Source organism: Sturnira hondurensis, unplaced genomic scaffold, assembly GCF_014824575.4.
Source record: "Sturnira hondurensis isolate 20B ecotype Veracruz unplaced genomic scaffold, ASM1482457v3 Scaffold0009456, whole genome shotgun sequence".
Lineage (NCBI taxonomy): Eukaryota > Metazoa > Chordata > Mammalia > Chiroptera > Phyllostomidae > Sturnira > Sturnira hondurensis.
In genome coordinates, this window is record NW_028082087.1 from 33,947 (window position 1) to 50,919 (window position 16,973).

A 16,973-nucleotide genomic window follows, 5' to 3' on the forward strand; every position below is an offset into this window, starting at 1 on the left:
TCCTTGTCTGGATGCTCTAGGTTTGCCCTTTCTTTTATTTGTGCAGGCTCCCTTGTTGTACTTGTGTTTTTATATTTTGGTGGGTTTTTTTTTTTTTTATCAGTGGGCTTGCTCCTCCAGTGGGTATACTGAAGTTCACAGCTTCCATTTAATCTTCTATGTGATCAGTGGCAGGAGGTAGGCAAAATGGATTAAGACAGTGGGAGAGTGTTCTGTGAGATTTAAAGTACCAACAAGTAGAAAACAGACAGAAACTACTTTGGATAAGTATAGTGTTAACTGTGAAACTTCACCCAACCAGCCACTTTTTATAAAAGGTGAAAGAGACATAAGACTCTTGTTAGAGAGGAAGATGATTGTGAGCTGAATCTCTGGATTGAGCTCATAGTCAGTGAGATTCACAAGAACAGTTCACAAGAATATATGATTTGGATAACAAGAATGGAAAATACATGCTCAAGAGTAGTGTGTGGATAACAGAAGATGGTGGCGAGGTAGGTGGGAGTGGGGCCCAGTTTTCCCTGTGCCCAGCTGGAACACCTAGCTGATTGTCTGAGGAACAGAGTGAACAGCCAATGGAATCCCAGCTTATATTTCATATATTTCTTGTCATATTATTGTTGTTCTAGTACTCTTGTAAATACTTGTTGTTCCATATGATTGTATATACTACATAGTAATCCTCCATAATCTTAGCCCACTTTACGTTATCCCCAAGCATTATTATTGTTGTGGTTAACTGTATTCTCTCTCACATTAAGCCTACTTTCTATCCTTTAATCTCACTTATATCTCATCATTTAACCTTTCACAAGTGCTCTGTTTTCTGGATTCAGCTCACAATCCTCCTCCCCTCTAACACGAATCTTATCTCTCTTTTACCTTTTATACAAAGTGGCTAGTTTGGTGAGATATTACAGTTAACATCATACTTATCCAAAGAATCTGCTATCTCTTCCACACTTGCTGGTACTTTAAACCCCATACTATATTCTACCCGTGTCTTAATCATTTTTCTACCCTCTGTCACTGATCACATACAAAAATAGATGGGAGCTATGAACATCAGTTTATGAGATGGAGGAGAAAAACCACAAACAAAGGAACCACCAAAAGTAAAAACCCAAGTACAAGAGAGCCCATACAAATAGAAAAGGGTGAACCTAGAGGACTCAGATAAGGAGATCAAAGAGACCACACAACTTACCCCATAGAATTCCTACCATAGAAGTTCACCCTAGAAAAACAGCTAGCAAAGAAATACATCAGAAAGCTCATAAAAAAAGAAAAAGAGTCACCTAAAATGGAGAGGCAAAAAAAGGACATACAATCCAAAGGAATAAAAGACTCCACAATAACAGAACTAAAGGAAATGAAAGTAACCAAACTATCAGATGCGGAATTCAAAATAATGGTTATAAAGATGCTCAAGGAACTCAGACAACTACAGGGAACTGCTTGAGAACTACACCAGCATGAAAAAGTAAATAGAAACTATAAACAAAAACCAGGAAGAAATTAACACTAAAATCTCGGATAAAATAAACATATTAGAAGGAATTGCAAGCAGGCTGGATGAAGCAGAGGATTGAATCAGCCAGCTAGAGAACAAGGTAGAGAAAAACACCCAGAAAGAGTGAGAAAAGGAAAAAAGGCTCAAAAGAATGAACAGATGGTAAGGGAACTGCAAGACAACATGAAATGTAATAATATCCATATAATAGGTATACCAGAAGGAAGAAGAGCAAGGAATAAAAAACTTGTTTGAAAAAGTAATGATGGAAATTTTCCCTAATTTGGTGAGAGAAAAAGTCACACAAATCCAGGAATCACAGAGAGTCCCAATCAAGAGGAAACCAAAGAGGCCCACTTCAAGACACATCATCATTAAAATGGCAAAATTCTAAGACAAACAGAGAATCTTAAAGGTAGCAAGGAAAAAACAGGAAGTAACATAGAAGGGAGCCCCAATAAGGCTAGCAGCTGACTTCTCAATGGAAATGCTCCAAGCCAGAAGAGAATGGCAAGAAATATCCCAAGTAATGAGAATCAGAGGCCTGCAATCAAGGCTACTTTACCCAGCAAGGCTCTCAATCAAGACAGAAGGCAAATAAAGAGCTTCCAAGACAAAAGAAGTCTAAAAGAATACACCTCCACCAAACCAGCTCTGCAAGATATTCTAAAGGTACTGCTCTAAGAAAAGGAGAGAAAAGAGACAGACAGAGAGGAACACAGGTACGAAAATGGTGATGAATAAGTACCTATCAATAATAACCTTAAGTGTAAATGGATTAAACGCTCCAATCAAAAGACATAGAATAGCTGAATGGATAAGAAAGCATGGCCCACACATATGCTGCCTACAAGAGACCCACCTCAGAACAAAAGACCTATACAGACTAAAAGTGAAAGCCTAGAAAGAAATATTCCAAGCAACTGGACAGGGAAAAAAAGCTGGGGTAGCAATATTCATATCAGACAAAATAGATTTCAAAGAAAGGACCATTAAAAGAGACACAGAAGGTCACTTCATAATACTTGAGAGAAGAATCCATCAAGAAGACATAAACATTTTCAATATATATGGACCCAGCACTCAAATACATAAAGAAAATCTTGGAGAATTTTGAGAAAGATATTGACAGCTACACAATTTTTGTAGGAGATTTCAACACCCCATTGTCAAAAATGAATAGATCTGCCAAACAAAATATCAACAAGTATATTGGGGCACTGAACAATGTCCTAGATTATATGGACTTAACTGATATATATAGAGAGAGCCTTTCATACCGAAGAAGCTAAAAACACATTCTTTACAAATGCACATGGAATATTTTCAAAGGGAGACCACATGATTGGACACAAAACATGCTTCAGTGACTTGAAGAACACTAAAACCATATCAAGCATTTTCTCTGACCACAAGGGACTGAAATTAGAAACCAACCTCAAGGAAAAAACTCAAAAATACTCGAACTCATGGAGATTGAAAAGCATGCTATTCAATAATGAATGGGTCCAGAATGAGATTAGGGATGAAATCAAAGTTTCTGGAAAAAAATGAGAATGAACTCACAACATCCCTAAACTTATAGGACAGAGTGAAGACATTCCAGACAGGGAAGTTCATAGCGATACAGGCCTCCTAAAAAGAATAGAATCATTTCAAATAAACAACCTAACCCCAGACCTTCAAAAACTTGAGGAAAAACAACAAAAACAGCACAGAGCAAGTAGAAGAAAGGAAATAATCAAGATCAGAGCAGAATTAAGTGACATAGAGACTAAATGTATAATTCTAAGGATCAATGAATTCAGGAACTGGTTCTTTGTAAACATAAACATAATTGACAAGCCTTTAAGCAGACTCATCAAGAAAAAAATAGGGGACCCAAATAAATAAAACCAGAAATGAAAGAAAAGAAATTACAACTGATACCACAGAAATGAAAAGGATTGTAAGAACTTACTATGAAGAACTATGTGCCAAAACAATTTGAACACCTAAGTGAAATGGATACATTTCCAGAGAAATATAGTTTTTCAAATGCAATGAAGAAGAATCAGAAATTTTTAACTTACCAATAACATCTGATGAAATTGAAGCAGTAATAAAATAACTCCCAACACACAAAAGCCTTGGACTGAATGATTTCACAGGAGAATTCTAAAAAGCATTTAAGGAAGAGCTAACACCTATCTTTTACAGACTATTCCAAAAATCCAAGAAGATGGAAGGCACCCAAACTCTTTTTTATGATGCCAGCATTATCCTAATTGCAAAAACAGATAAAGATACAACGAAGAGGAAAAACTTCAGGCCAATATTGCTGATGAACATGGAGGCTAAAATCCTTAACAAATATTGGTAAATGTATCCAGAAATATGTTGCAAAGATCACACACCATGACCACGTGAGATTCATCCCAGGAATGCAAGAATAGTACAATATTCACAAATTGATAAATATAATACATCACATAACCTAAAGGAAAGACAAAAATCAAATGATCATATCAATAGATGTGGATAAATCATTTGATAAGGTACAGTGCTCATTTATGATAAAAACCCTCAGCCACATGGGAATAAGGGGGCTATTCCTCAACCTAATAAAGGCCATACGTAGAAACTTACAGCCAACATCATATTAAATAGGCAAAAAACTACAAACTTTTCCACTAAGATCAGGAAAAAGACAAGGTTTTCTACTTTTTCCACTCCTGTTCAACATAATATTGGAAGTCCTAGCCACAGCAATTAGACAAGAAAAGGAAATAAAAGGCATCTAAATTTAAAAGGAGGAAGCAAACTGTCACTGTTTGCAGATGACATGATAATGTACATGGAAAATCCTATAGACTCTACCCCAAACCTGCTTGACCTAATAAATGAATTTGGGAAAACAGCAGGATACAAAGTCAATATCCAGAAATCAAAAGCATTTTTGTATACCAACAATGAAACAGCAGAAGCGGAAATCAAGAAAAATATCCAATTTGATATAGCAAGAAGAAAAATAAAACACCTAGGAATAAACCTAACCAAGGAGGTAAAGACCTGTATTTGAAAAACTATACAACACTAAAGAAAGAAATTAAGGAAGACACAAACAAATGGAAACATATACCATGCTCATGGATGGGAAGAATTAACATCATCAAAATGTCCATACTACCCAAAGCAATTTATAGATTCAATGCAATACCTATTAAAATACCTATGGCATATTTCACAGATACAGAACAAACACTTCAAAAATTTATATGGAACCATAAAGAACCCCAATATTTGCAACAATTTTGAGAAAGCAGGGCAAAGTAGGGGGAATCACAGTATCTGATATCAAACTTTATTACAAGACCACTATAATCAAAACAGTCTGGTATTGGTATAAGAACAGACACATGGACTAATGGAACAGAATAGAGAGCCCAGAAATAAACCCAACACTCAATGATCAATTAATATTTACATAAGGTGGCAGCAGCATATAATAGAGTAAAAATTGCCTCTTCAACAAATGGTGTTGGTTAGCTGGACAGCCCCGTGCAAAAAAAATGAAAGCCAGTCGCCAAGTTACAGCATACACAAAAATAAATTCAAAGTGGATAATGAACTTAAATGTTAGTCACAACACCTTAAAACTCCTAGATGAGAACATAGGCAGAGAAATCTCAGATATTCTATGCAGCAATATTTTCACTGATATGTGCCCTAGACCAAGGGACATACATAAAGTAAAAAAATAAAGAAATAAAATCTCATAAACAGCTTCTGCATGGATAAAGAAAAGAGCATTAAAATCAAAAGAGAACCAACCATATAGGAAAAAATATTTCCCAATGATATCTCAGACAAGGGTTTGACCTCCAAAATATATAAAGAGCTCACACAACTGCAGTCTAAGAAGACAAGCAACCCAATTAAAAAATGGCAAAGAACTTGAAGAGACACTTCTCCAAGGAGGTCATACAGAGGGTTCAGAGACATATGAAAAGATGCTCAGTATCACTAGCCATCAGAGGAATGCAAATTAATACCACAATGAGATACCACTTTACACTGGCCAGAATGGCCAATGTAAAGAAAGCAACAAACAACAAGTGTTGGAGAGGTTGTGCAGAAAAGGGAACCTTAGTGTGCTGGTGCTAGGAATTCAGACTGGGTAAGCCACTGTGGAAAAGAGTACGGAATTTCCTTAGAAAACTAAAAATGGAACTGCCCTTTGACCTGGCAATTCCACTGCTAGGATTATATCCTAAGAAGCCAGAAACACCAATCAAAAGGAACCTATCCACTCCAATGTTCATAGCAGCAGTAATATTTAATAACCATGTTCTGGAAGCAACCTAAGTGCCCATCAGTAAATGAATGGATCAAAAAACTATGGTACATTTACACAATGGAATTCTACACAGTAGAAAGAAAGAAGGAGCTCCTACCCTTAGCGACAGTGTGGATGAATCTGGACAGCATATGCTAAGTGAAATAAGCCAGGTTGTAAAAGACAAATACCATATGGTCTCACCTTTAACTGGAACCTCATCAAATGAACAAGCAAGCAAAATATAATGAAAGACATTGAAATTGAGAACAGGCTAAAAGTGTCCAGAGGGAAGAGTGAAGGTGATAGTGGGCAACAAGTGTGAATGGTTTACAGAAACAATTATAAATGACACATGGACAATAATGAGGGTGTGGGTGGAAACAGGAGAAGGTGGGGAAGACTTGGGTAGTGGGGAGGGGTCGAAGGAAAAGGCAGAAAAGTGTAGCTGGACAATTAGAAAAAGATTTGTATGTCATTGGAAAATGAGTGTAGTAAAAGAAGGAAAATTAGAATACAATATGAAAGAGAGAATAAGGAAAACCAGTCAAACAGTGTAATTAAACAGGGATATAAAATGAAGAAAACTAAACAGAAAGAAAAGAAATAAAAATACTAATAAAATTAAAAAGTAAAAATAATGAAAAAACAACAATAATACAAATAAACAGTAAAATGCCAATTCTATGGGATAGCAAAATGACATTTGTCTCAGTTTCTCAGTTATTGAGGGAGCCTTGTGTTCCCTCTTTGTATTTGTCTCTGGACCTTTCACATCTCCAGCTCTTATTGTCTCACTTGTGGGAAGAAAAAAAAGAGAAAATAAAATAATAAGCCTCCTGCTGGCTTTCAACCCGCTGAGAGAGTTTTGCTGGTCTTCTTGGATGCCACAGGAAGAGAGGGGCTGGGCTTTTGTTTTTCTCCCTTCCTATGGTTTGCAAGGATGGGGGCCAGGAGTGGGCTGCAAAATTCACAGTTGCCCAGCCTCCAGCCCAGGTTTTTCATGAACTGCCAGGGCCCACTCTCCACCTGCATCAGGCTGGAGCCCTTAATCCACCAGTTGTGCTGTGGTCTGTGTGGTGTGCCTCTTCCTGGCTGTTTGGATGCTCACAGTGGCTGGAGCTCACCACTGGGCAAGCAGTGCCAGTCAGCTGGACGAGCAGTGAGAATCAGCTATGGGGCTAGAGGCCAGAGTCGAGTGAGGGCAGGTGGCTCTACACAGCATCAGGGCGAGTGGTGCAAATCAGCTGCTGTACAGGAATTCCTTAAAAAGTAGCTGAAAGTCTTTTTTTTTTTTTAAGTAAAAACCTCTTGTTTAAGCCCACTGTTCTTAATAAGTGCCTGGCTTTTCCTTCAATCCAATTTTCTAATCAGACTGGAGACTATCTGGGTCAGGGTCTGACACAGCCCAACTCTTCTCCTTTCTCCAGGTATCACCTGCTCCCCAATTTCTCTGGTAATGACCTAGCTAGTGTCCACAGTCCCAGTGGGTATACACCACCTCTGTGTGTCTCCCACTTTGTCTCTATTCCCCCTAGCAACTTCAAGCATCCAGGTCCCTCCTGGTGCCAGGCTGCCCACCCTCTTCTGATAGTGGAAGGAGCTGGTGATCTAATTCTCCTCCAAGTATTCTGTGGCAGGCACCAGGCTTGGGATAACAGTGGCCTAAGTCCCTGCATAGATCCCAGGGACCTCAGTGTCCCAACACAATGCCTTTACTGTCTATTTTTCAATGTCTTCTATGATTTTTGGCCTCCAAACTTCATATTAGCTTGAATTCTATTGGCTATTCACTCTGTTCCTCAGAAGATTTGTTAGGTGTCCAGGCTCGGCACAGGGAGAACTGGGCTCCACTCCCACCTACCTCACTGCCATCTTTATCCAGACAATATGGCAGAGTCTTAGTTGTCCTTCCAAATCTCTTCTTCCCTTCTTGTGCGTGAAAATGTCAAATTAGAGACTAGATTTCTCAACCAATTTTTTAGCTAGGTGTGGTTATGTGCTTATAAACATCTGCAATGAAATATGAGCAAATTGATCCAGGTAACTGTTAGGATGGGCAGGGATAGGAGGAAGCTCTGGCTGGACTTTGCCAAGACAGACATCCTCACAGTAACCTGAGTCCGAGGAAGAGACCACCAATGCTGTATTGCTGCTTTGTTCAGAGGGCACCAACCCCCAGCTCCCATGGGGAGCCAACGAAAATAAAACCCCACGACATTCCCTGCTTGGGGACAACTTCTCCGGCCTCATTCTGCAGACCAGGGAACCTGGCCCATGTGCGCAAACCCCAATAAAGCTCTTTATTGCCTGGCTTTTTGGCTGATTGGCCTTTCTTTCTTGGCGGAGCCTAAGAAAACCTTTCAGTAACTTCAACCTTACCTAACTTAAAAGAAATTGCTTGCCAAGAACTCCCTCTTATTATGAGGTGAAAAGCAGTCATACTAGTGCCAGTGACAGCCATGTAGAAGAGGCTGATGCAAAGCAAGGGGATTTAAGGAACTTAGGACTCAAAGGCATCTCCTGGAGTAGAGCCAAACTGTCAAAGAGAAATACTCATCTTGGGACTTATGCATAAGAAACTCCTATTTATTTAAGACATTGTACTGTGGGTCTCTTTGTTATGACTACTGAAACTTTAGCAAATTAATATACTTAGTTATGATACCACTTTTTGTTTATTTTTTTTCCTGAAAGGGATGATGGTTTTCACAGAAACGAAGAACCTCAAAGTATAAAAAAAGTTAGGGTCATCTTGTCCAACTTCCCATCCATGTAGGAATCCTCTCTATAATATTCTTCAGAATACTGCCAACTTTTTGTTAGGGGATCTCTACCTTTTCAATAGGAGATCTAAACCATGGGGCTCCTTTGTTACACTTTCGTACCTCCCCCTTTGTGACTAATAATGTAGTATGTTGCTACAAGACTAATTAGCCTTTAAAGCATGTAATTTATTCTCCTCCCAAATATGGTCTCCACAGCACCTATTCTAGAAGATGCTCCTCAAATAAAACATTTGATAGCCAAATAAGTTTTGAAATCACCTATACTACTTCTCCATGAAGATTCACAGTATATATTAATATTTAAAGGTTTAGAAAAGTCTGAATTAAATAAATTTGTTTAACTTGGTTTACCCCAGAGTTTATTAAATATGTTTGGATAGGACCCCCAGGTGTTTACTTTTTTTATGAACAATGTCTGTAAATATCATGTAAAACTAATGTGTTCTGAGAAACACATTTAGGAAATGCACATTTAACCTATGACTTGGCTTTAATTAGAATTATTTCCTAAAAACTGAGCAATTCAATCATAGCATGTACAGAATTTAACCCTACAAAAATAGAAAATGTTGAAATTTGTTTATATTACCTGATTATTGGATGTTAGCCCAGTCAATAGTAAACAGAAAATGTTTTTATTTGAGAATATATCCAAGAACTCCAGAGAAAAAGTAAATTCATACCCAAAATAAAACTCTCACATAAAACACCAGAAGCACATAACTAAACTCTTCTTTCCCAGCACTCCCTTTTGTATGGTTTACTAAAAAGAATCTTGTCTCTTTTTGTAAGAAAACCTGATTTCTCTTCTGTTTACTATCAGCCCAGTTTTGTAGAAAGAGTATGTGCTCTAAAGTAAAAGAGAACTAGATTTAAATTTCATTATCCATATGACCTATAGGAAGTTATTTACTCTAACTGAGCCTCAATTTCCTTTTTTGTAAAATGAGATGAAAATACCTCACTCTGGACCCACCTCAGAACAAAAGACCTACACAGACTGAAAGTGAAGGGCCAGAAAATACATTCCATGAATACTGACAGGAAAAGAAAGCTGGGGTAGCAATACTTATATGAGACAAAATAGAGTTCAAAACAAAGTCCATAAAAAGAGACAAAGAGGGTCTCTGAAGCACTTCATAAGTCTTAAGGGAGTCTTTGAAAGACTTTGTAAGTCATAAGGGAGAATCCATCAAGAACTTATAAACATTGTCCATTAATATGCACCCAACATAGGAGCATATATATACACACACACACACACTCACACATATGCTCCTATATATATGCCCCTATATATACATGCTCCTATATGTATATGCTCATATATATATATATATATATATATATATATATATATGAGCTTATATACACACACACATATATGAGAGAAAGAGAATTTTGGAAGGCTTGAAGAAAAATATAGAGAGCTACACTCTTATAGGAGGAGATTTTAATGCACCACTGTCAACAACAGATTTTCCAAACAAAGAATCAACAAGGACTTTGTGGCACTGAACGACACACTAGATCAAATGGACTTAATTGTTATACACAGAAGCTTTGATCCCAAAGAAGCAAAATATACATTCTTTTGAAATTCCCATGGAACATTTTCGAAGATAGACCACATGATAGGATACAAAGCAAGCCTCGACAAATTATAGAAAACTGATATCATATCAAGCATCTTCTCAGATCATAATGGCTTGAAATTAGAACACAATCTCAAGGAAAAAACTCACACACAATAAAATCTGTGGAGACTGAATAACATGTTATTGAATAGGAAATTCCAATGAATAGGAAAACAATGAGATCAAGGAAGAAATCAGAAAGTTTCTGTAAATCAATGAAAATGACCACACAACAATCCAAAACCTATGGAACATGGCAAAGGCAGTCCTGAGAGGGAAGTTCAGAGATACAGGCCTGCCTAAAAAAAGTAGAAAATTTTCAAGTGAATGACCTAACCCTACATCTACAAGAGGTAGAGGAATGACAACAAACCTCAGAGTAGAAAGTCGGAAATAATCAAGATCAGAAGAGAATCAAATGACAAAAACTAAAAGATTGATCCAATGGATCAATAAATCCAGGAGCTGTTTTTTTTAAAGATAAATAAAATCAACAACCCTTTAAACAGATTCACCAAGAAAAAAAGTGAAGGAACCCAAATAAACAAAATCAGGAATGAAAGAGGAGAGATTACAACTGACACCACAGAAATACAAAAGATTGTAAGAAATTACTACGAAGATCTATATGCCAAGAAATTTGAAAGCCTAGGTAAAATGGACAAATCTCTAGAAACATATAATTCTCCAAAACTAAAATAATAGGAAGCAGAAAGCCTGAATAAACCGGAAACAGCTAGTGAAATGGAAGCAGCAATCAAAAAACTCACGGCACACAAAGACCCTGGGCCACATGACTTCACAGGATAATTTGACCAAACATTTAGTGAAGAGATAACCCCAATTCTTCTCAATCTATTCCAAAAAATTCAAGAAGAGGGAAGACTCCTAAACTTTTTATGAGGCCAGTATTATCCTAATTCCAAAACCAGGTAAAGATACAAAAAGAGAAAGAAAACTTCAGGGCAATATCACTGATGAATATAGGTGCTAAAATCCTAAACAAAATATCGGCAAACTACATCCAGCAATACATTTAAAAAAACACACCATGATCAAGTGGGATTCATCCCAGGAAGTAAGGATGGTACAATATACACAAACCAATAAATGTAATACATCACATAAACAATATGAAAGAAAAAAAACCACATGATCATATCTATAGACGCTGAAAAAGCATTCAGTAAGGTACAGCACCCATTTATAATAGAAATGTTCAGCAAAGTGGGAGTAGAGGGAGCATACCTCAACAAAACAAAGGCCATATATATGAGGAACCTATAGCCAACATCATACTCAATGGGCAAAAACCAAAATCTTTCCCACTAAGATCAGGAACAAGACAAGGATGCCCACTTTCACCACTTTTATTCAACATGGTATTGGAAATTCTAGCCACAGTGATGAGACAAGAAGAAATAAAGGGTATCCGAATATGCAAGGAAGAAGTATAACTGTCATTGTTTGTAGATGACATAATAGTGTACATAGAAAACTCTGTAGATTCCACCAAAAAACTACTTGACCTACTAAATGAACTTGGTAAAACAGCAGGAGACAAAGTCAACATTCAGAAATTGAAGGCATTTTTGTGCACTAATAATGATATATCAGAAACAGAATTTAGGAAAAAAATCCCATTTACTAAAGCAACAGGAAAAATAAAATCCTTAGGAATAAACTTAACGAAGGAGATAAAAGACCTATACTCAGAAAACTACAGAACACTGAGGAAAGAAACTAAGGTTGACACAAATAAATGGAAGCTTGTAACTGTGTTCATGGATTGGAAGAATTAGTATCATTAAAATGTGCATACTACCCAAAACAATCTAGAGATTAAATGCAATCCCTATCAAAATACCAATGACATATTTTACCAATACTGAACAAATATTTCAAAAATTTTTGTGGAATCATAAATGACCCTGAATAGCCTCAGCAATTTTGAGATAGCAGAATGAAATAGGAGGGACCACAATACCTGATATCAAACTATATTATGGGGCTGCTGTAATCAAAACAGTATGGTACTGGCATAACAACAGACACAGATCAATGGAAAATAAAAAGCCTTGAAATTAGCCCATTTCTCCATGGTCCATTAAACTTTACAAAGAGGACAGTGTTAGGGTGGGCGGGTATAGGAGGAAGCCCTGGCTGGACTACAAATCAAGATGGCTGATGATAAAAATGGGGCCTGGAAACGTCGGCTGACGTCCAATCAGAGAGCCAGAAGGGTGGGCTTTGCCAAAAGGGACATCCACACAGAAACCAATGCGGTATCACCGCTTTGTTTAGAGGGGACCAATCTCCAGCTCCCGTGGGAGGTAAGGGGAATAAAACCCCCACCATCATCCCTATCCCATGGGAAGTCTCCTTGATCTCCTCTCCAGAGCAAGGAATCTCGCCCGGGCGCATCTACCTCAATAAAGCTCTATATTTAGCCTATTTTTATGGCTGATTGGCATTTTTTCCTCGGTGGAGCTTGAGAAAAACCTTTCAGACAGGAGGGTAGAATGGAGTGAAAATATTCTCTTCAATAAAAGGTGTTGGGAGAAATGGACAGCTATGTGCAAAAAAAATGAAACTCAACCACCAACTTACACCATGCACAAAAAAAAACTTCAGATTGATAACAGACTTAAATATGAAAAGGGGCACCATAAAGGTGCTATAAGAGAACACTGGCAGGACATTTTCAGATATCTCACCCAGCAATATGTTCACTGATACATCCCCTAGGGCAAGGAATATAAAAGAGAATGAACAAATCTGACTACATCAAATTAAAAAGCTTCTGCATGGCTGAAGAAAACATTAACATAATAAAAAGGGGACCAACCAAATGGGAAAATATATTTGCCAATGATCCCTCAGATAAGGGTTTGATCTCCAAAACATAGGAAGAACTCACATAACTCCACTCCAGGAAGACAAGTAATCCAATTAAAAAGTGGACAAAAGACTCGAAGAGACACTTCTCATAAGATGACATACAGAGGGCCCAGAGACATATAAAAAGATTCTTAGCATTTTTAGCCATCAGAGAGATACAGATTAAAACCACAATGAGATACCACTTCACACTGGTGAAAAAGGCCATCATAAAATCAACAAATAACAAGTGTTGGAGAGGATGTGGAGAAAAGGGAGCCCTAGTGCACTGTTGGTAAAAATACAAACTGGTACAGCCACTGTGAAAAATAGCATGGAATTTCCTCAAAAAACTAAAGATGGTACTGTCTTTTGACTCACCAATTCCCCTGCTGGGATTATTCCCTAAAAATTCTGAAACACAAATTCAAAAGAACCTATGTACTCCAATGTCCATAGCAGTGTTATTTACAATAGCCAAGTGCTGGAAAAAGCCTAAGTGCCCATCAGTAAACGAGTGGATCAAAAAACTGGTTCACTTACAGAATGGAATAGTATGCAGCAGAAAGAAAGAAGGAACTCCTACCCTTCCTGACAGCATGGGTGGAACTGGAAAGCATTATGCTAAGTGAAATAAGTCAGATGGTAGAAGGCAAACACCATATGATCTCACCTATGAGTGGAACTTAATAAACAAAACAAACAAGCAAAATAAGACCAGAGACCTGGAAATAAAGAACAGACTGACAGTCATCAGGGGGGAGTGGGGAGGGGATAACAGGGAAAAGAGAGAGAAGAGGAAAGTCAAGGAACATGAAGAGAGGAACACTGGCACAGACAATGGGGTGGGGATTGACTGTGGAAATGGCTGTGTGCAAGGCAGGGCAGAGCAATGAGGAAATGGTGGAAGAACTATAACTGAATAATAATAAAAATATATAAAAATAAAAATAAAAAATAAGAAACAACAAAAATAAGAGGGTAATAAATCTGCAGATGTAAAAAATTTGTCCAGGTCCTACTTCTTTTTGTTTTGGAATTAATTTTTTTCTTGTTGTTCAAGTACAGTTGTCTCCATTTCCCCCTACTTTTAAGGGCAGTTTACTTGCCCTGTTTCTTTGAAAATAACTTAAAAATAACTTTTAAAGTTTCTTAAAGATATTAATAATTTAGTACATTTTCAGATATCTCTAAAAATGAAATATTTTATAAATGTAAATGAAACATTTTCTACCAAATTTTCTATTATAAGAAAGGATGCATAAAAAATACCTCATTATGTTTATAGGAATTAGTGAGGTAATGCTGGCAAAACCCCAAGCAAAGCATGTAGCACATAGCAGGAATTCAACAAATGATAGTTACCTCAACTTCTCTACTCTCATCTCATTCCTTCATTTTTTAAGTGTTTTTAGCAAATTCAGATTGATGTTATAAAATATTATAGAATGAATCCCATACTGTAACAGGGTGCAGCCAAGAGGGGGGCCCCAAATAGGGATTTGGAATAGGGTCCAGAACTTAAGGTGTCTGGGAAATATTAGAAAGATATATAGGATGTCCTCACTGCCACCCCTCCCCCACAGGTGTGAGTTGGGGCAAGGGACACCTGGAGCAAGGCCATTGAGAACTATTTTGCATAGCAACAGCTTTGCAGCTAACCTCTGGCATGGTCATTTAACATATCTATAACCTTTAACTGGTTGCATAGATATGTTAAATAACTGTGGCCATGCTTTGATCCAGAGGGATGGAAATGACTTCCGCCCAAGACAGAATTGGGAGGCAAGTGTCCCTGGTTACAGCGCCTGCATTAGAATTTGGAGATGATTGGCTCCACTCCATGGGGCCACGCCTGCACAGACTCACTATGGCAGCCCAGTAATGCTGGAAGATTATGGGAGTGCTGGCAAGTCTAGCCAATTATAGGAAGAGTCAGAAATGGCACTGCAGAGGAAGATTGGTGCGGGGGATTTAAACCCAGAAGGGGCAGCCATTGAGGAGAGAACCACAAGGCTTTGGCCAGAACGGGGATCCCCAGAGCTATGTGAGGGAGAGTCATCATGTGGTTTTAGCAGAGAACCATCACTTGGCTTTGGCAGAGTGGCAATCTCGCACTCCTGCAGCTTTGGTAGAGAGAGGACCATGAGGCTGTGGACAGAGTGGTGACTCCCTGTAGCTTTGCCAGGGAGAGGACCATGTGGCTTTGGGGTGCTCTCTCTGACCGCATGGCATAAGTAGGAGAGAATGCCTGGAAGAAAAGGGGTGAAAGGACTTCTACTGTTAGAGCATGAGAGGGTGCCACATGGTTTTGGATTAGCCAGAGATCCTGGCAGTGACACAGCTGATGGTGCCAGGGGCCTGAATCACGGACTTCTGCTTCCTTTCCTGAGATACAGTATCCGGATTAGGGCAGAGCAAGAAAAAAGGATTGTGTGCATCTGTGGGTATCCTAAAAAACTTTGACATTTTAATGAAGACATTAGGTCACTACTTTAAGTCTGTATAGCTTTAAATAAGCATTTCCTTTCCTTTTCACAAATCTCTGGCATTGAGAGATGTCTTTCCTCTGGCAGCAGACAAGCAAACCTAGTGGGGGGGGGGTCCTTTAGGTAATAGTATATTGTACCCTCCCCTTGACCCTGTTCTGTAACAATATTCCTTAGCCAAACCCAGTAAGTGTATTTAACATCCATGTAAAATTAACAGGTAAAATCTGATCATCTTGTTACCTAGAAAATATTTTTCTGTTCTTAATAGTTGTCATAGACTATGAATCGTCAAGTTCCCCTGCTCCTGTGTCCAATGAAATTTTTGAGTTCCATCTTTGAGGGTGTTCCAGTGCCTCTACTATAGTAATTGATTAATACTTAAAAAATATCACAGATGGCCACATCAACATTTTCCAGCTAATTATTTTCCTTTTTATGGAGACAAAGTATTTGACTATAATTAAATTTTATTTTCTACAACTCTGTTTTAACATATGAAGACACTACATGAGACAAAAGGCAAAACTATAGTTTTAGTAACCAAAGAATTTTTCAGAAACTGAGAGATAAGTCAGAGTTAAGTAAAAAAGGTTAGAAATTTTTTAAAAGTTTTGTTTGTTTGCCAAGTTTATAAAAGGCAAAAATGTTGTTTGTAGCTATCAATTAATAGCTTATATTATTCATAAACTTCCCCTGAGAACAATTATAAAGGCTGAATAATATTTTTTAAAAATCAAGTATTTGAAGATATGAGAGAATAACCAAGTTAGTGGGGAATTTGAGGGCCAAGATTTCAGAAATATCCCTTAATATGAAAACTAATAGGCCCTGGCTGGCTCACTTAGTGGTTTTTGTGCCAGCTTGTGGACCAAAGGGTCACCAGTTCAATTCCCAGTCAAGGCACATGCCTGGGTTGCAGGCCAGTTCCTAGCAGGGGATGAACAAGAGGCAACCATGCATTGATATTTTTCTCCCTCTTTTCTTCCCTTCCCCTCTAAAGATAAATTTAAAAAATCTTAAAGACTGATAGGAATAGGACAACAAAGGAATATTATACACTTCTCACATTTATTCAGTCCCCCTCCCCTCATCTCTGGTGATTAAAAACATCTTTCTTCCTTCTGGTTTCAGGGATGCTTCTTTTCACAGTTTTATCTCCTGCTATAAGCATCATGGATAAATCTTATTAATATATTTAGTGAAAGACTACAGAAACAAAAGTTTGAATGGGTGGGAGGGGTGTTATTTGATTACTTATTCAATTATTTTAAAACTGATAATTAGTCCTGGCCTACCTGGCTCAGTGTCATCAGGATGCATACCCAAGTTTCAGGTTCTAGATCC